The 21097-nt window shown below is 44.5% G+C and overlaps 1 long non-coding RNA gene across 1 annotated transcript; it reads left to right on the top strand.

Annotated features, from left to right (window-relative positions):
- The first annotated feature begins 17526 nt into the window (after positions 1-17526).
- On the top strand, positions 17527-19748 carry LOC122427452. Its single transcript, XR_006265419.1, has 3 exons — positions 17527-17613; positions 18029-18109; positions 19639-19748. It is a non-coding gene; the product is annotated as an uncharacterized LOC122427452 (long non-coding RNA).
- The last annotated feature ends 1349 nt before the right edge of the window (positions 19749-21097 follow it).

The raw sequence follows: 21097 nt of genomic DNA, 5'->3' as shown, positions 1-21097 counted from the left end.
CTTGCACAAGCATATTGCACGGAGTGAGGATGTTTCGTTAACACCATGGGGCACAGGCACAGCTGTTTCCAAATCTGCCCTCTTCCTAAGACCCTCCTCCTTCGTCAGCGCTGGCACCTCACAGGTGGAAATGTGGAGTCTCAGTTAGCTGTGTGAGGCACGTGCCCAGCAAATTATTTCTCCTCCAACAACCCCCTCCTGACACATTTGTCTGGCTGCTTATTTGTGTAATTAATTTACATCATTCAACTGAAGTCTGTTGAATTATTTAAAAATAAATTTGATCTGGAACTCCCATGTATGAAACCGTTAAAGGCAGTGCTGTTGCCGTTAAGGTGAGGATGGGAGAGGGTGCTGGCCCCTGCCTCCCCCCAGTGTCCCCTTGCTCCCAGGAGCCCTAATGTTCTCAAGATGGTAATTTGAAAGCCACAGATCAAGGGTATTCCAGAGTCTGCCACATAGTCTTATAATGATCTGCCATTTGTGATTATTTATGCTGCTCTTTTCTTCCAGGACTGAAAATAAATAGATTAATCTTCCTCAGATACCATCTCATCACATACTTCCCATGCTTAACACCTCTGGTGGGATGTTGCTTCTCAGGAGTTAGAGTGCAAATTGTTTTCTTGGTTTTTGTCTCGGCTCCTGGTAACTAAGCTCGCTCTCCAGTCACACTCCCTCTTCACAGTCCCTGTGTGTCCTCCCTCCAGGCCCCATGTTTGCATCTCCTCCCCCATCCACACGGGCACTGCTTAGACCCCATTTCGTGGAGATTTTTCCTCCCCCACTCACCTTCACCTAGAGATTTCCTTCCTCAGCATTCTGTTAGCAAACAGTATCTGGACCAGCTGTTGACCCTTAAATTACTATGGGTCAAGAGTCACAGAAACACGAGGGTGGTCAGGAACCTGAGGGCTGGTCTAGTTCAAGCCCTTATTTCACAGATAAAGAGAATAAAGCCCAAGAGTTGAAGTAAGTTGCTCAAGGTCACATAGCTAATTAGTGCCAAAGTCACACACAGAGTCCAGTTCTCCAGGCTAGGCTCAATACTGCAGGAACCTCTTTTTTTTTTTTTTCTGCAGGAACCTCTTGAAGGCCAAGACTGTGTTTTATATTTCTTTGAATTTCCTACATGTAGTAATGAATGTGTGTGTTCAGTTGCATCTGACTCTTTGCGACTTGATGGACTACAGCCCACCAGGCTCCTCTGTTCATGGGATTCTCCAGGCAAGAATACTGGAGTGGGTTGCCATTTCCTCCTTTAGGGGATCTTCCCGACCCAAGGATCAAACCCAAGTCTCCTGTGTCTCCTGTGCTGCCAGGCAGATTCTTTACCACTGAGCCATCTGGGAAGTAGTAGGTGTTTGGTTAGTCTTTGTGACACTGTTGATTGATTGTTGGTCAAGAAGGTCTCTTCACTTCCCAGTTAATGAGGATGAAGGTTTAGTGGTTGCAGGTGCAGAAGAGAGTGTTTATTACCCAAACTATAAGTGCCCTCATCTGGAGGGCACATATGAAAGAAGGGCAAAGAAGAGTCCTTGACTCTGAAATTGTGTTTCTCTGAATGCTAACCTCCTGGTCTGTAAAATCAGGATAGGATGAGGAAAAATTTATGTAAAGCACTTGGCAAACCTACGGAATCAGTAAATGTTTGCTATTTTTAATGAATCACACTATTCTTATTTCTCCCATTTTATTGTGACATTTTTCATACACATAGCAAAGTGGAAAGAATTTTACAGGGAACAGCTGTCTACTAGCCACCTAAACTCTACTATTAACATCTTACTAAAATTGCTTTCTCACGTATTGTTCCATTTCTGTATCCATCCATGAATCTATTTTATTTTAGTGGTGCTTTTCACTGTAATTTGTAGACAGCAGAACACTTTCCGCTAAATACTTCAGTATGCATATCATTACTAAAGCTCGGCCTTTGTCTAGCTTTTTCATTTGATGTAAAATTTAGATACAATGGCATGCCCAAATCTTAAGGGAACTTTTGCTGAGTTTTGACAAATGTGAGTGCCTGTGTAATGCAAACTCCCATCAAGATGCAGAGAACATTTCTATCATTACAGAAAGTTCCCTCACATCCCTTCCCATCTTTTTTCCAACCCACAGAGGCAACCATTGTTTGGACTTTTTCCCCACCATAGATCACCTATTAGAGAGCATAATATTAATGGAATCCTATAGTGTGTACTCTTTCGTATACGGCTTCTTTCACTCAGCATAATGTTTTTGAAATCCGTCCCTGATGATGTGTGATTAGTGACCCATCTTTTTTGCTGTTGAATAGTATTCCATTGTATGAATATACTACTGTTTATTTATCCACTATCCTGCTATGACGTTTTAATAAATACTAGTGAGCTCCATTTTTTCCTTACAGTGGCTCATTTTCAACGAAATCAACCACCATAAAACTCAGCTTGAAGAGAATTGGCATTTCTAAAGTAGAAAAGACCCTGGGACAGTGGGAGAAGATACTTCTCACGATGAGTCTTCAGCTAATTCTTTCCTGGTGTAAATCAGCGCATAGATAGAGCATCATTTTGGCAGAAGATGCTATTTTAATTTCCTCCCAGGAGATCTCTCACCCTGTCTTCTTCTTATTCAGTGCATTTTTCCTAGCTTCCTCCACCATGAAATGAGTTGGAGCCAATTAAGAGCCTTCTGCTTCCTCATCAGTGATATTTATGACTATGGAAATATTTATGATGCATAGAGAGGGTTTGGGTCAGAGAGGAGATCGAGATTTTGCTGTCCTTACAAATGGGATTTGTCTCCTGCCTATTTTTGTCAGGGTTGTAAAAAGGAAGAGTGGGCATTATATAGTTTAGGGTTGCCTTCCCCCCACCCCCCTGCTTCTAACCTTTGCATTCAGGCTGTGGATTAAATGCTTTTTTATTACTGACCTCCGTGCTCAGAATGAAAGAGGCATTTTGATTTTCTGGGCTCATTGGTAGTGTTATCTCCTTTTTCTGAGCCTGCCCTCAAATGCCCTCTCTCTCTAGGCTTGAGCTATAATGTTCTAGGGTAGACATTTTAAATCTAATGACAGAAATCCTGCATTCTATAAGAGGCTCAAGAGCTTCTGACATCCATCAAAATGACTCTGCATAAATAAGAAAGAATCAGAGTTGTTTCATGTTTTTGGCAAACTTGCTAGGGAAGCAATCCCTTCACTGCAAAATATCCATTTTTTCCCACCCTCCCTGCATGCCATCATTCCTGTCTTCCAGGAATGTTTGTTTCTTGACCAAGTCCAAGAGCCCCCACCTGGAGCTCATGTTCTCCTACCCAGACCTGGCTTGCCTGCATCTTCAAACACTCCATTACAAACAGTTCTTCCACCTCTGCCAGCAAACTGTTTCTATCTCTCCCAGAAGGCACCTTCAGCTCCTCAGCTGACCTGTGGAGCAGCCCCTCCTCACTCACGCGTGCTCTGGTCCTGGTGACCTGTCCCCTCCCTGTCGACTTCTGTGAGTCAGCAACATTCCCATGAACTCCCACAAGCCTATCATCCCGTCTTTTCCTCAGTTAGGCATTATATTTCCTCCCACATCCTAAAGGTGGTCATTTTTTCAAATAATGTCATAGCTTCTCCCACCAGTGTCAGCTCCTCCCGCGGGTAGCTGCATCGAAAATCTGTGTCGGGCTCCAAACTCCTCTCTCCTCCTCAGACCCACATTCCACACTGATCTCTAGATGCCTCCTCCTGAGTCACCTTACACCTAAGTTTCACCTTGTTGCTCTTGTTCAGCCGCCCAGTTGTGTCTAACTCTTTGCGACCCCATGGATTGCAGCACACCATGCCTCCCTTCACAGATCACCGCCTTGTCATGGCAAAGGGGCTTGAGTAACCCAATGAAGCTATAAGCCAAGCTGTGTAGGGCTACCCAAGACAGATAGGTTATAGCGGAGAGTTCTGACAAAATCTGATCCACTGGAGGAGGGAATGGCAAACCACCCTAGTATACTTATCATGAGAACCTCCTGAACTGTATAAGAGGACACACGTCACCTTAAAGAGGTATAAAACATGGTTCTGCCCTCTGGGAGCTTATGATTTGCTCAGAGACACACAAGCAGGTTTGGAGATGTTCTAGAACAAACCCTGAGAGTTAATTAATGTGAAAAGTGGTGATATAACAAGAGTCCCACCATATGACAAAATACTACATGAGCCATAGTTGCTCGCTCAGAGTGGGGAGAAGCTGAGGGCATAGAGACCTGCTGACCTTGGCTCGGCAAGTTCAGGAGGGAGGGACAGAGAGGATGTAAAGAACTGGGGAATGTAGGACCATTCAGGACATTCTTTCAACCTGCATTCAACCACACAGGTCACAATGCTTCTTAACCTGAGGTAGTACAGCTTACCCTGAAGTAGCACTGCGCCCTAGGAAGATTTTGGAGGTTGTTTTTTTTTTTTTAATTGTCACAATGACTGAAAGGTGCTATTAGCCTTTAGTACCTGGAAGTCAGAAATGATAAATGTCCTGCAATGAGTAGGTTAGTCTCATGCAAAGATTTGTCCCTACAGTAGAGCCAAGGTTGAAAAACACCTGCAGTGGTAATGGGGAATTGACTCGTCCTCACTCTTCCTTGCCCCCTCCATCCTTCCAAGATGACAAAAGAGAGGGAAGGTTTACCCTACCCCACCCCCACCGTGGCTTGACTTTGTCAAGTCAAACTAGTAAAATCCACATATAGTGAATGGAATTATTCTGCATCATGGAAACTATCGTCCAATAGAGGAAATACATGCCTGGGGTCCCACCAAACTGAGGGACAGGAAGAAACATAAGTATAGCTGTAATGAGTTTATTCATAATTTTGCAGGCAAAAAATCTAGAAGGAAGTTGCTTTTTAAATTTTTAGCAATTGTTAGATCAAAAAATAAAATTTTATTTTTATTTTCATGTGAAGTTAGTCCTTGTGTACTTAGCAGTGCTTAGGGCCAATGAAGCCATTAATTGGGCCAAGGGAGTGTCGCACAAGAATATTATACATATATAACTGAGGAGTTGTCATATATGAATGGGAAATAGTCGTGATATTGACAAGATGCTTCTCCAGGAGGTAAGACTAAATCTGCAGCCTAATCAATGGTGCTCTATCTTGTCTAGCGGAAAACGAGAGTCCAGTTGGTTGGTCCGTTGGTCGCCAAAAAGCTACCCAGTAACCACTAGGTCCCAGGCACTGGGGTAGGTGCTGGAATAAAGCAAGAACTGGGCAACATCCTTGCCCCCGGGGGGTGGGGAGGGAGGAATAGACCAATACCAGCGACTGAGACACATACCAACTGAGCTATCAAAAGATGTTTGCTCCTTGGAAGAAAAGCTATGACCAACCTAGACAGCATATTAAAAAGCAGAGATACTACTTTGTCAACAAAGGTCGATCTAGCCAAAGCTATAGTTTTTCCAGTAGTCATGTATGGATATGAGCTGGACTAGAAAGAAAACTGAGCACCAAAGAACTGATGCTTTTGAACTGTGGTGTTGGAGAAGACTCTTGAGAGTCCCTTGGACTTTAAGGAGATCAAACCAGTCCATCCTAAAGGAGATCAGTTCTGAATATTCGTTGGAAGGACTGACGCTGAAACTGAAACTCCAATGCTTTGGCCACCTGATGCAAAGAACCAACTCATTGGAAAAGACCCTGATGAGGAAGGAGATGAGCAGTAGAGGAAAAGAGTAGGCAGTGGTGAGGTAAGGAGACTGGATTCTGTTCCAAATATGATTATTTATACTTATTTACATGACCACCTGATGCAAAAAACTGACTCATTGGAAAAGGCCCTGGTGCTGGGAAAGATTGAAGGGCAGGAGGAGACGGGGACGACAGAGGAAGAGATAGTTAGATGGCATCACCGACTCGACAGACATGGGTTTGAGCAAGCTCCAGGGGTTGGTGATGGTCAGGGAAGCCTGGCGTGGTGCAGTCCATGGGGTTGCAAAGAGTCGGACATGACTGAGCAACTGAACTAGACACATACACCTTGATAGACATAAAGAAGGTTACAGGTCAGCAGGGAGCCTCGAGGATGGTGAATCTGAGAACAGCAATTGGGCAGGTGTAGTCTGACCTCTCAGGGAGGCAGGCAGGGATCTTGACCACTAGTCATGTGATGACTGGTTCCCCAGGTCTCCCCAGTGCTGGAGGAAAGCCCCAGGGACTGAACAGGGCAGGGGTGGGCAATGCTAGGGAAGTCCTGAGAGTCAGAGCCATGAATCAGAGATGAATTCCACACTGCGGGAGGGAACTGGACTTGACATGGGCCAAGGTGCACAAGAAGATGCTGGTTGGTCACCAGGAGGAGCTGAGGGTGCGATCTTGGCCTTATTGGCTGTCGGGCTTGTGGGGTGTGGTCTGATTCAAAAGCTCTTACCAAGGTGTGGATGAGGCATACGGAAACCATGAGATGTTGGGGTGATTCTGCCGCGGGTCAGTGGAGCTGTAACCTCCCTAAGCCCTAACTGAAGGGGAGGGAAGTGAATACTGAAACCAGGGAGGGGGAAAGTAGAGATGAGAAGGCTGACCCGAGAGAGACTGCAGGGCATAACTAGGCTGGGTCCTTCTCTTAGGGAGGCCACAGGGATTAAATACTGTGACCTTTCTCCCCCGACCTCCAGTCTTCTGTCAGCTCCCATTGGCTGAACCCAACGAGAAGTCAGAGAAAAAAGAGCAGGATCCGAGGAGTGAACAAAGATATGGAGCCCAGGATGACCAGTAGGACACAGGCAGTCCTGTTATTAGAAAGAAACCCTTCACCAAAAACAAGAGACTGGCTAGCTTCCTGAAAGAAGAGGAACTAGGAACCAGCCTGGCCCCAGCCCCTGTTGTGATTCTTCTACCTTGCTGATCTAACTGCATCAGGTACCATAATCTTCCTCTAGGGATCTCTCTACCTCTCCCATTCCCACTGTCACTGCCTCTGGCCATCACCTTCCCTTGTATTTCTGTAAGTTTCCTTCTTGGTCTTGCTGCCTGAGGCCCCATCCAGTCTCCTCTTCACCTGGCAACCAATGTACTGATCTTTCTAATGTACTGATCTGAGCATGTCATTTCCTTTGCTAAAGCCACCTCATTAACATAGTCCAAACATCTTACCATGACTTATGAGGCTCTATCATGGTCTGGCTCTGGTTTACATGTCCAGCCTCATTTCTTGCCAGTTCTACTTTTCCATCTTCCCTCAGCCAACCTTTCCTTCCTAAATCTAGCTTGCTATCTGTCCAGCCATACAGCACTGCTTTCTAATCTCTTTCTAATCCCAGGGCCTTTGCACATGTTGTTTCTTCTCCTGAAAGCCAGGAAGTCAATTTTAACCTAACTTTTGCTTATTCCTCATTACTTCATTCCAGCTGCCCTTGGCAAGAGTTCAGTGCCTCTCCTATGTGCTCCTAAAGCACTCTGGCCCTGCACAAATTGTAGTATTTATTTTAAAAGTTAATTCAGTAGATATTTACTGAGTACCTGTCATACATCAAACCCTTACCATCCCAGAACCATGAGTAAAGACTCATGCTGTTCTTTATGCTTGCCATGTTTTTTTTTTTTTTTAATTCTTCATTTGACCAATTCTTTTTTTAAAAGTTATTTATTTATTTTATTTTTGGTTGCTCTGAGTCTTTGTTGCTATGCATGGGGTCTCTCTAATTGCAGTGAGCAGGGGCTACTCTTCGTTTTGGTGTGTGGGCTTCTCATTGTGGTGACTTCTCTTGTTGCAGAGCACAGGCTTTAGGCACATGGTCTTCAGGAGTTGCAGCACGCGGGCTCCAGTAATTGTGGTACACTGGCTTAGTTGCTCCACAGCATGTGGAATCTTCCTGGACCAGGGATTGAACCTATGTTTCCTGCCTGGCAGGCAGATTCCTGTCTACTGTACCACCAGGGAAGTCCATTTGAACTACTCCTAACCTTTGGGTCTCAGCTAAAATATTTCCTATGAAAATTTTGCTTCCTTATTCTCTCCCGCAGCATGCTGTATGATTTAGCTTATTTGATAGTGGTGTCTCCTTCTCCACACCTAGGAAGATGCCATATCTGCTCTATCGCCCACTGTGTGCCTGCCCAGCCCTGGCTCTGAACCAGGTCCTCAGTGGGCATTGGTCGCACATGTGTGGAGCAGGGGGAGGCAACTGTGTTCTCTCGTCAGACTATGACAGGGGGTAAACCATGACTGGATGCTCCAGGGGTATCTGTGGGACCTGAAACTTAGACAATTTGAAGGACCCTCTTTAAGAAAAATAAAAAATTACAAATCCAAAATTGGGTGTGAAAGTGGATCTTTGCTTAGATTGGGAAAAATGACAACAAACTGTAGGACTCTTAAAGTTGAAATATTTCACAAATATCACAAGATACAGAAAAGTAATACAATGTTTTTATTAATTGCCTGGCACACTGCTATAATACTTTTCTTCCTCTGCATTTTTTGTTTGAATACTCTTTTCTCACCTCTTTATATAACAACAGTTTTGTCATCTTTTCTGTATAGAAAAAAGAAAGTGAATTAAGTCTTTCCTCCAGCATAATAAAAATAAGATTTATTATTGATGATTAGGATGCATAAAACATGTGAATTCACAACCAGACATACTTGCTGTTTGTACGGCTGCTAGTTTATACTTTACAAACATATTCTGATAAGTCCTATTTGGCGTAATTGTCATCAAAAAGAAAAAAGGTATAGTATAGAATTTCATCAGTGTATTACTGAATATTCCTAGTATATATGACGTGGTTATCTGTGAGAGCTGAATCCTGCATTTAGAATTTTACACATAGATTTTCCCATAGACTAGCTTTTGGCTCTGTACAATTCAAATCTTGTTTCTCCTCCACTACCCACATACTTCCACTGCCAGTTCTGTAGGATGTATTCAAATCTGATACGAACTTTGGCCCTGCTCCTTAGTGCCACATGCCAGATGAGAAGATACCATGGGCACTAGGAGGATTCCTGGAAGCTACTTCCACACTGAGATGGCTAGACAAGTTTATTTAAAAAGTGACTGCAGGACTTCCCTGGTGGTCCAGTGGTAAAGAGTCTGCCTGCCAGTGCTGGAGACATGGGTATGATTCCTGATCTGGGAAGATCCCACTAAGCACCCGTACCACAACTACAGAGCCCACGCTCCACAACAAGAGAAGCCACTGCAGTGAGAAGTTCATGCACTAGAACTAGAGAGCAGCCCCAGCTTCCCACAGAGAGAGAAAGCCCATGAGCAGCAATGAAGACCCAGCGCAGCCAAAAATATAATAGTAAAGAAATAAAATTTTTAAAAAGTGACTGCAAACCACCCAATATACCTCCACAGAATGCAAACCTAATCGTATCCCCTACTTACTTGCCCTTGGCCAGATCCCATAAATGCCACTTCATTGCTGCTCTACCCTGGGGGAAGTGTGACAGAGTCTGAGCAGAAAGAGACAACATTCTTAACTAAGTGTGGTTAAAATAACTTACGTTTGCAAAGTTGACCAAAACATGAACAGCATTGCCAGTATCCCTTTCAGGACTTGTGCTGATGGGATGCCCTAAAGCTTAAGCTTCCTTCATTTCATGGTAAGCTTGCCTCAGTCTGTATCTTAGTTGTTATTGCATGTTGCCCTGGCACCTCTCCTGGCCCATAGTCCAGTGGTCCCCCTAATCCTTTTGTTTTCTACAATTTCAGTTACCCTGTAGTCAGCCATGTTGGAAAATATCAAATGGGAAATTTCAGAAATAACAATTCATGAGTTTAAAATTACATGCCATTCTTAGCCGAAGAATTGATGCTTTTGAACTGTGGTATTGGAGAAGACTCTTGAGAGTCCCTTGGTCTGCAAGGAGATCCAACCAGTCAATCCTAAAGGAAATCAAACTTGAACATTCATTGGAAGGACTGATGCTGAAGCTGAAGCTTCAATACTTTGGCCACCTGATGCTAAGAACTGATTCTTTGGAAGAGACCCTGATGCTGGGAAAGACTGAAGGCAGAAGGAGAAGGAGACGACAGAGGATGAGATGGTTGGATGGCATCACCAACTCGATGGACATGAGTTTGAGCAAGCTCCAGGAGTTGGTGATAGACAGGGAAGGCTAGTGTGTTGCAGTCCATGGGGTCGCAGAGTCGGACATGACTGAGCGACTCAACTGCACTGAGTAGTGTGATGAAATCTTGCGTGTCCTGCTTCATCCCACCTCCTCCCACTGAGACGTGAATCATCCTTTCATCCAGGATATCTCTCCTGTTAGCATTTAGTAGCCATCTCGGTTACTAGCATGACCATCATAATATTGTGGTGCTTGTGTTCAAGTCACCCTTGTTTTACTTAATAATGGCCCCAAAGTGCAAGAGTTGTGATGCTGGCAATTCAGATATGCCAAAGAGAAGTTGCAAAGCGCTTTCTTTAAGTGAAAAGGTGAAAGTTCTACACTTAATAAGGAAAGAAAAAAAATCCTATGCTGAGGTTGCTAAGATCTATGGTAAGAATGAAACTTTTGTCTGTGAAATTGTGAGGAGGAAGAAAAATTCATGCTGGTTTTTTTTTGTTTGTTTGCTTTGTATTGGGGTATAGCCAATTAACAATGTTGTGATAGTTTCAGATGAAGAGACTCAGCATATTCATGTACCTAATCTCCAGTAAACTCCCCTTCCATCCAGGCTGCCACATAACACTGAGAAACTCGTGCTAGCTCTGTCGAACCTCAGACTGCAGAAGTTAATGCCACAGTGCGTGATAAGTGCTTAGTTAAAATGGAAAAGGCATTGAATTTGTACCATAATATATTTTGAGAGTGAGAGGGAGAGAACATGTTTATATAACTTTATTCTAATATATTATTATAATTGTTCCATCTCTTACTGTGTTAATTCATAAATTAAGCTCTTTCACAGGTATGCAGGTGTAAGGAAAACCAGTGTATATAGGGATGACTACAGTTTCAATCATCCTCTGGATGTCCTGCGACATAGCCCCTTGGATAAGGGGGACTGTGGTAGTTTGCTTAATAAATATAGACTGAGTGAGAAAAAGTGTTGCTTGGCCTCATTATCCAGGAGATATTCTTTTCCCCAGTAGATCTCATTGCCTTGATTTAAAGCTGGTGCTCAAGAAATAGTTCAGTAGAGTTATTGGAGGCCATGGGAGGGGGGAAGAGGGGACCGCTAGGCGGGGTGAGTTTCCCATCCCCTCCTCACTGGGCAAAGAAGCCAATGCCAACACATCAGCTGCCCTCATTAGCGGCCATGCTGCCCTGGCTGCCCTCTCTGGGTAATTCTAATTGGCTCCAATCAAGGAGAGCCGAGTCCGGGCTTTATTAACACTGACAGCAGCTCGTCTGTTAGAATCGCAGGTAGAAAGGTCACATTGGAAACAACATTTCCGAGCACAGAGTAATTACGGACAGAGCTCATTCTGGCTTTCACAGCTATGCTGAAGAATCTTTATTTATCCAGCCCTGCTGTTGGGGGCTTTCTGTGTCCTGCTTCTATTTTCTTCCTTGTTGTGAGGAGGGTTGGCCTTATGAGTCACACATAAGTTTTTTCTTCATGGCTGAAGGTCCAGCAAACAAAACCAGTCTGGATTCCCAAGGGGCTCCACAGGGTTCCACTGCTGAAGAATTTGAGTCTAAAATTGCAGAGAAAGGAGAATGGGCTGCACTTCTAGACAAAAGATGGTAGGTCATTGGTGCTTGTGTACTAAGTGGCCTCTGTCGTGTCTGACTCTTTGTGACCTGGTGGACTGCCAGGCTCCTCTGTCCATGGGATTCTCCAGGCAAGAATACTGGAGTGGGTTCCCATGCCCTCCTCCAGGGGCTCTTCCTGACTCAGGGATTGAACCCGCGTCTCTTGTTTCTCCTGCATTGGCAGGCGGATTCTTTACCACTCACGCCACATTTACATGTATTGGTGTATGAGAACCAAGGACACTTCACACTTTCTTGCAGCTGCTTAGCATGTGCAGCTCATCTGCTATACTTGGGTGAAATCTTCCCTGATCCTCAGGCAGTGAGTCGCTCTTCTCTTTGCGCTCCCACAGCATCTGGCTCATGTCTCTATTATAGGACTCGTCCCACTGTATTTTATTTATTTGCTTTGCCATCTGTCTTTCAAGATGGACTGCCAACTCCTTGAGGGCACTGACCAAATCATTCATATTTATATTCTTGGCTTATTCCCTAGCTCAGGCCCTGGTACTTGGTAGATATTTATTGTATGATTCTCCAAATGAAGGGAGTGGAAGGCTGATAATATTGTGAACCAGTGTGGGCATGGAGTTGTACAGTAGAAACAGCATGTCAGAGTGGTTAATTTAGGCCTTTGGTGTCAAACTGGTTTAGATTCCTGCTCCACCACTATGTTAATTAGGATTAGGTTTGGCTGTAAATGACAGAAAACCCAAAACAATGGTGGTTTAACCAAGCTGGGTGTTTATTTTTCTTTCATGTAAAAGTTGAGAGGTGGTTACCTCAAGATGGCTGAGTTGACTTGGTTCCATGGAGCCCACGGAAACCCAGGCTCCTTCTACCTTGTGGCTCTGCTATTTGTGGCCTTGGTCATGTCACGGCTCAAGCTGGCACCCTTCTAGCTCCAGCTGTCAGGTCAGCATTCCACCAGCAGGAAGGAGGAAAGAAGACTGACATTTCCAGGAAGTTGCACATAGCATTTTTTAAAACTTTTTATTTTGTACTGGGGTATAGCCGATTAACAATATTGTGACAGTTTCAGGCGAACAGCGAAGGGACCCAGCCATACATACACATGTATCCATTCGCTCCTAGACTCCCCTCCCATCCAGGCCACCATACAACACTGAGGAGAGTTCCCTGTGCTATACAGTAGGTCCTTGTGTACAAAGCATTTTTGCTTACATCTTGTTATCCATGATTTAGTCACATGGACTCACCTAGCTTCAACAAAATCTAGCAAATAAATATAGTCTTGATTCTAGAAGGCCACATATTCAGCTAATAATGAGAATCTATTATTCTACAAGGAGGAGAAAATGGATTTTAGAGGACATTGTTGTTTAGTCGCTAAGTCGTGTCTGACTCTTTGCAGCTCCATGGACTATATAGCCTGCCAGGCTCCTCTGCCAATGGGATTTTCCAGGCTAGAATACTGGAGTGGTTTGCCATTCCCTTCTCCAGGCGATCTTCCAGACCCACGGAGCAAACTTGCGTCTCCTGTGTCTCCTGCATTGGCAGGTGGATTCTTTACCACTGAGCCACCAGGGAAGCCCTTAGAAGAAAATAGTCCCTGTCATACTTGCTTACTAATCATGTGACTTTGGGGAAGTGAATTAACCTGATTCTCTATTTCCTCATTCAAGAGTTTAAGGAATGCAAGCAGATGCCTTAGCAGAGTGCCTGGGACTTAAACGGTTCAGTTTAATGATTATTATTTCTGTGGTGCAGCTAGGCTGGCAAAAAGAGGTGTCCCTAGTAGGGAGTTTGGGCACTCCAGTCAGACTGTCTGAATCTGAGTCTTAACTAGTACCACTTACCTGGTGTATGACTTGGGGTTAGTTACTTGACCTTTCTGAGCCTTTTCTCATCTATAGAATTTCTCATCCATAGAATGGGGGTAATAATACTCCTTTCTTCATAAAGTTATGAGGATCATTTGAGATATTTATGTAAACCATTTTGCTTAGTAGCTAGCAGTAAATACACTTCATGGGTGGCTTCTTCTATTGTCAGTCAAGGCAAACCCTGAATGACCTTCGGATGGGCCATGAAGAGGATGACGGAGAAAATTCCGTAGGATTCTACCCAGCCATGAGACTCCAAACTGAATTCATTCTAAGGGGGCGGGACTACTGCTGTAACCAGGAGGCAATAAATTAACTTGGCCAACAGTGACTGCACAAGTACACTTGCATTTTGAATTGCCTCCAAATGGAGCTGACTTTCAATGCAATGAGAATGTCCTCTGTCTTCCTGCTTGTTTCTATTTCCCAAGGCTGTCAGCAGTTCTCACCAAGTAGGGGCTTTTCCCAAAGGGGTCAGGTAAGAAGCTCTGGGAGGAGAAGTGTGGAGAGCCAGAAGGGATTTCTGGCTGGGGCAGGACCAAGGGGGGTTGTGCCCAGGCTGCGTTTGGGTTGGGACTTCTGTCCCTTCAGGCAGAAGTTGCAGGAAAGCAGAAAATATGCCAGGATCAGGTAAGACAGAATGCAACTTGATGAAATGAGCAGAATCCACCATATCTCTTCTGCTCAGCCTCCTGGGATTAGTGGTTAGGTCCATCAAGTAGCCTGAGTATTTATTATCAGGAGACCCAATGCTCTGCAGCCTGGGAAGAGCTGAAGGCACAGAACCTTCTCAGGTAGCTTGTTGGTTTTGTTTTTTATGGCAGCCAAAATGGGACCCTCTGTCATTTATCCCCTGTGTTCACAGGCTGCTCCTACCTCAGTGCTAGCTGAGTAGCTGCCAGGGGTCCCTGAGAGACAGGAAAGTCTAAGTGGGAAAATGCATGATCATGCCTGACTCTAGCTCCCTGGCTCCCAGCCTTTCCTCCCCACCCAGCCTTCCCTCTGTGCTGACCGCTCCATCAGTCACCACAGCCTCACAGGGCGACTCCTGGGTACCCACCTGTAAATGGAACCACTGTTTGATACCAGAAAACTCCCAGTTAAATCAAGAATCAACCGCTTTTCTGTAGTCTGCAAAAGAATGGATCATTTGAAGTGAAAAATTGGAAACAACCTAATGACTAAGGAAAGAAGGATTGTACAAATGAGGGTTCCATCACTTCAAGTGATATTATGCACCATTAAAAATATAATTGTGACGGTTATGTGGTGATGTGAGAAAATGCTTCTATTATGATGTTAAATGAAAATATAAAACCTCATCTTTGCATAACTGTAGAAATTACATGTGTTTCTGGACAAAGAAACACCAAAAGAAAAAATTGAGGTGATAGGGTTATGGGTATCATTTTCTCTTTCTTTTATGTATTCTGATATCAATTCTTGCTCTTTGCACCTATCGTGTACTTCTGCCCCACCCCCAAAAAGGAAAAAGAACTCAGACCACTGGAATTTGCTAGTCTGACTCCTTTGCTTACTTTGGTATCAACTTTTCAATCAATGTTCTCAGGAAAAGACATGACTATTTTAAGTTGAAAGCAAACTCCAGATGAACCCTCTTCAATTCTCCTCCCAGTAGGTGGTAAATGATGAAAGCAGGTCCTTAAGGACCAAACCAATCCCGCCCTTGCACTGAGGCCTGGTAACAACAGGGTAAGGGGTCGGGAGCTCAGGTGCTGAGCATCTGAATTCCAGGATTGCCTTCAGCAGGCTCACCTGAAGTAGGAGTTAGAGGCAGGGCCAGTTACTGTTTGGGTCTGGGAACAAAACCACCCACCCCAAAGCTCCTGACTCTTTGGGTTTGGCTGAGTGAACAGGAGAAATAAGAAATCATCACTTAACGATGACCCAGAATTTCAGGAGCTGCTTTAATACCATTCCTGCCACCAACTTATTGTGTAAGCTGGAGTGACTTGCTCAGCCACTCTCCAGGTTAAGAGGCCAATTGTAACCTGTCTAAATGGCTGATGGGCAGAAAAACAAATGACAACAATGGCACCAGGCACTCTGAGAACAAAGCAAGTCTATTGGGAAGAACATGGGGTCTGGAATCAGAAACTCTGGATTCAAGCCAAGGCTCTGTTACTCTTGAGCAGTATGACTTTAGGCTAATAGCTTCTTAGGCTCAGTGTTTCATCAATAAAATGAGGATAATACTCTCCACTCAGTTGGATTGTTGTGAAAATGAAGTGAGCTCAGGTATGAGAAAGCAGCTTTATAAATTGTAAAGCATATGTATTAGTTTGCTAGGGCTGCCATAACAAGATACCATGGACTGGGTGGTTCAAACAACAGAAATGTAATTTCTCACAACTCTGGAGTCAAGTCTGAGATTAGGTGTCAGATGAAGCAGTCATTTCTTTCTGAGGTCTTTCTCCTTGGTTTATAGAGATGGCCATCTCTCTCTGTATCTTCATCTTGTCTTTCCTCTTGTGTTGTCTCTGTCCTAATCTCCTCTTCTTCTTATAAGGACAGCAGTCATATTGGATTTAGGCCCACTCTAATTACCTTAGTTTAACTTAATTACCTCTTTAAAGACCCTGTCTCCAAATATAGTCATATTCTGAGGCATGGGGGGTAAGGACATCAACATATCAATTTTAGGCAGATTCAGCCTGTAACAGTACTATATAAACATTTTTCTGGACCTACCCAGGACTGCCCATGATGGGCCTTCAGAACACAGTGGAAAATAGCCTTGCTGGTCGTTTTCCATTATGGCATCAAGGCAAGAGGCAGTCAGAGGCAACTGCCAAAACTCTGAGTGAGCTTTTCTCGCTGCAGGGCCAAAACCTTCTGAGGCTCTGCTGCTCCCAGTCTTGTGCAGCAAATAAACAAGCCGTCTTCCCTTTGGGTTCAGGATGCTTTTTTGTAGGAAAGGAGTTATTAGTACTTAATAGCTTCTAACTCACGGGGAAACAGGTTTGTGTGGGCTGTGGGTGTTTGTCTCTTTTTACTTGTATGGGTGTCTTCAAGAACAGCCCATTGAGGTCTTATAAGGAGCTCTCATCTGCTGATGGATAAACCACAAATAGGGAGCCCAGGTCATTTTTCAAAAGTATTTACTTTCATCTGCTGGGAAAAGGCCTCAGCAAACATTTATCAAGTGCCTCCTTGGTGCCTGGGGCTGACTGAGGAGTGGAAGGAGAGTTTGGCTTACTTAGCAAACACACTGCTTGCCCCACGAGGAGGACAGGAGACCGGTCGCCGTGTCAGGAGCTGGGAATGCACTTCTGTGGACACTACAAGCTGAAGGTAAAGCAGAGCAGAGGAGGGTCCCATCAGGAAGTCCGGCCACCTGGGCTGTTAGGTTATTTTGGCCTTTTAGGGAGGTCAGTAAGAGACAAGTCTGGCTTACCTGCAAGCTGTCCCTGAGTGGCACAGGAGCTGGTCCCACCAATTTTACAGTCACTTGGGTCCCGGGGTTTCCAACGTGGTATGGAGACGAGAGGGCTCAGTACTCTTCATGGAAACCTGATGCCAATTTAAGGCCAATTGACTTGCCCTCCTTCCAAATATCTAGAATTTAGTCTAGCGGATAGAGGCTCTAACTACATCAATTTGCACCTTGGCCCCCAAATGGTTCTCTCCTATTGACCAGAAGTCGAGGACTTGTGTTGTTTTTGCCTGCCCAGCTTACCCTCCTACTTCTCCTAGAAATAAAGCCACTCTTCTCCATTACATGTGGTTCAGGTGCTGCTGCCCTCATCTCCCCCAACACAGAGAGGTACCTGTCCTCAATCTGGCCAATGAAAATAGACCTCTCACCCTTGACACCAATGATTGGCACAGGGTTGGGCACATGATTGAAACAGCCAATCAGCATCTGTTTTAGTCACTTACGGAAGCCAGAGGAGAGAGGCTCTGCCCTCCTTTTGGATAATAAGCCTTGTTCTGAAGCTCCCGTTCAGCCATCTCCACCAGTGTTGAGGGATATAGCAAATACCCCTGGAGGAAATACCATCTGGAGGAAATAAAGCCAATGAGCAAAGAGAAACACAGCTGAGAGATGTAAAGGTAAAGAGAACCTTGAAGCAAAGTTTGAGCCCCTGAATCCACCTCTTCCCAGAAGCCAGTAAATCTCCTATTCTGCTTATCTTCCTTTGAAGTGGGTTTCTGCTACTTGCCATGGAAAGAAAATGCCGACTGTTGTAACAGGGTTGTACCAAGGCTTGAACCAAGCCTCCATGGAAGTAGTCCGATTTTCTCACGCTCAGCCTATCATGTTTCCCCCTGACTGGAGCCCTGATTATTATAAAACTAATTACGGGCAGAGTATGGGGGCCAAAATCACTCAGGGATTGTCTCACATGTGATGATAACAGTTTACATTTGAGTTTGGTTTGGGGCGGGGGCTTTTGTTTAGGCTTGCAAAATGCGAGCCCATTCTGACTCCAAGGCCTTACTGAAGGCTTTCTGACTCAATTTTCAGGCGTCACCCCCTGAACATTTGATTTGCAGTAACCTGTGTTTCCTTCTGCACAAAGTACTTGAATCGTCTCTCCTCTAACACGTAAGCCTGACAGCTTGGGTTTCTCTCCCCGCTGTGTGACGGTGTGAGGGTTTGGACAGGAGCCTGATGGTGATTCTTTCTTTTTGTTTTTGTTGCTGTCAAGTTACACCTTCTTAAAGGTTGCCTCTTGTCCTTTGAAGCAGATTAAAAAAAAAAATGGCTATGTGTCTTATGCCCTCTATGTATAAAGAGCCTTTTATTATTGATGAAGATATACTATTCCAGGAGACTCTCCAGCTTATTCAGGTCAAGAGCTGGGCACCTTTCTCCAGACCGTGTTCAGCCTCTAGTCCCACAGTGATGTGAATACAAAGCAGTCTTCATTGCAAGTGTTCAGCACACAGGCCTAAACCCAGGCAAAGTGCATGGCATGCAAAAAGAGGCCCACTTTCTGGAATGGATGAACATACGTGTATGGCTCAGTCCCTTTGCGTTCACCTGAAATTATCAGAACATTGTTAATCAGCTATACCCCAATAGAAAATAAAAAGGTTTTTTTTTTTTGAAGAGGTCTACTTTCTGTTTTAGCTTCTGAGACGCTAGTTAACCCAGAGAAGGAAGACCAGGGAGAGGAGCTAGACTAGTACCCCTACATTCTATCCCTTTATTTCTCTGAAGATCGATGATGATTATAATTTGTTGAGGATCTGCTAATGTGCCAGGTACTTTAAGTGCTTGGCATGTTACCTCCAAAAAAAAAAAAAAAAACCAAACCTCAAAAGAATTGTCGTATGGGGTAGAGAGTGTTATTCTCATTTTGTAAGTTAACAAACTCAGAGATGTTGCTAGAGTACCTGAAAGAAATGAAAGGGCTATTCTGAAGCTAGAGGTGGCCCTGGAGTCTTGAGGGCTGGCAGGTGGCCAACACACAGGTGGGCGCTGCTGGGTGGTCTGCAGGCCCCCGGAAGATACAAGGCAGAGATCCTGGACAGGCTCCAGGACGGTGGGCCCTGTGTGACCCCCCTAACCCCCAGCTCCCACCCACAAAGCCAGACACATCCCCCGGTGGGGTGGCAGGCGAGTGGCTGTATCATCTTCCTGAAACACTTGCTGACTTCATGTTATATTTTGTCATTTTGTTGATTACATTTGTTAACATAATCTCGTGTGAATGGGTCTTATAAAATGTGGACCTGAGGTAAACCATCATTTGGTATATTGTAATAGTTTTCCCCACTCATTACACATACTAAGCAAAGCAAAATGTGTATAAATTCTTCATCTGAGACCCTTGGGCCAGTAAGCAGAGGTTATAGTTGTTTCTCGGTCCTACTGGTGAGTTAAATTCCCTAGTAGCTCTGCATTATCTGTGTCAGTAAAACGTGGGTGAGGCAGAGTGAGAAGCATGTTGCAGTGTTGACTCTCAGATGCTAAAGCCAAAGCCCTTTTAAATTGTTTTGCTAAGGGTAGCAAAGCCAATAAGTAGGATCAGGCATGGGAGGGCCAGGGATCACCACTGATCTTTATTTTTCAGATTTGAGAGTCTTGTAGCCTTTACAGAATCCATTCCCCATTCTCTCTACCCATAGAATTCATATCAGAATTGTGCAAATGGAAGTATCCAAGAAAACAACTCTAGTCCCAGGTTACCCGGTTGGTAGCTGGTACAGTGGGGCCAGAGCCCACGCACAAGCATTTCCCAGGTAAGTATATTCTTGAGAACTAGTGATGCTGATTCTTCAATGTGGGAGAAGAGGCTGCTGCCTTTCCCTTCATAAGCATTTGCCTCGCCTGATTAGACTCTGATGTGTCTAGAAATGAGGCCAGTGAAACAGCCAGAGTGCAAGGCAGTGTGACACATGTTCTTCAAAATCCTTCTTGTCTTTCCCTGTGGAGCAGCAGTGGTTACCCTTTCTCTTCGTTTGAACCCCTGGATGTATCTTGGACATGTTTATGGTTCTCTTTTTCCTAAGGGACACACTTGGGCAAGGATTTGAACAGATGTCTGCCTCTGGGGGCTTTCATAGCTTTCCTGGCTGTCCTTTGTCTTCAGCCTTATTTCTCTATTTCATCTTTCACTCTACTTTTAATTCTCATTGGCACGTGGAAGACTGTGCACAATAGAGAAAGAAGCCATCTCTGGGCAGGTGTAGCCTGAGCTGGGCTGCATGGCTTGGGTGAGATGGACTGGATTTCAGCCCCCAACTTCCCCTTCAGTGGGTGCTTTTTTGCAGTGAACACCCTGCACAACTGGATGTGGTAGCTCTACTGAATCTTGCTGTTTTCTTACATCTTTGTTAGCTTCAGAGCAAGGCAAGGTGTAGAATGAATGAATGAGACATACATGAATAGGCTGGTTCCCCACTACTAGGTTGAGAGGAGCAGATGCTCATAGAAGAGTGTTGTGTACATCTGTTGGAGGGAGGAGTGAGCAGTTATGAGGGAGCCTGCTTGAAAAATGAAGATTCTCTGAGCAGGGTCGGCACCCAGAGTGAGGGTGAGCCTGGCCTAGACAGGCATTCAGACTGGAATTTGAGAAACCTGGATGTGATGATTTTGGAGCAGGGGCAGTGATGTGATTTGATGCCAAATGATAGCTGAAATATACAGCAAGAGCTGTCATTACCTGAGCTGAGCCAGTGCCTTAGGAAAGGCAGGAGGGAGAGGAGAGGAGAGGCTAGGAGGATGATAGTCATGGAGTATTTCCCAAGGTCTGGGGGAATCAATTCTACCTGTGCTAAATTTATTACAATTGCTTCCCTCTTCTGTTGGATAAACATTTGCTGAGCTTCTCCTATGTGCCAGGCATCTTGATATAGAGCTCATAATGGAGAATACAAACATGCAAAGCAACAATGGCTGTTGGTCTAATATTAACAGGTGCTATTAGTCAATAATGAGTTAATAACAGGGAAAGGAGAGGGATGACACTCTGTTTAAGTAATTATGTGCATAAGAGTGTTCTTTGCTAAGATATGGAACACAGGCACCACAAACTGAGAGGAACAACACAAAAGAAGCAAGTTTGCTGAATGTAAGAATAGTTCA

The sequence above is a fragment of the Cervus canadensis genome, chromosome 2 (assembly GCF_019320065.1).
Source record: "Cervus canadensis isolate Bull #8, Minnesota chromosome 2, ASM1932006v1, whole genome shotgun sequence".
NCBI lineage: Eukaryota > Metazoa > Chordata > Mammalia > Artiodactyla > Cervidae > Cervus > Cervus canadensis.
Note: the sequence above shows the minus strand (reverse complement) of the source record. Positions and strands in the feature narration are given on the sequence as shown.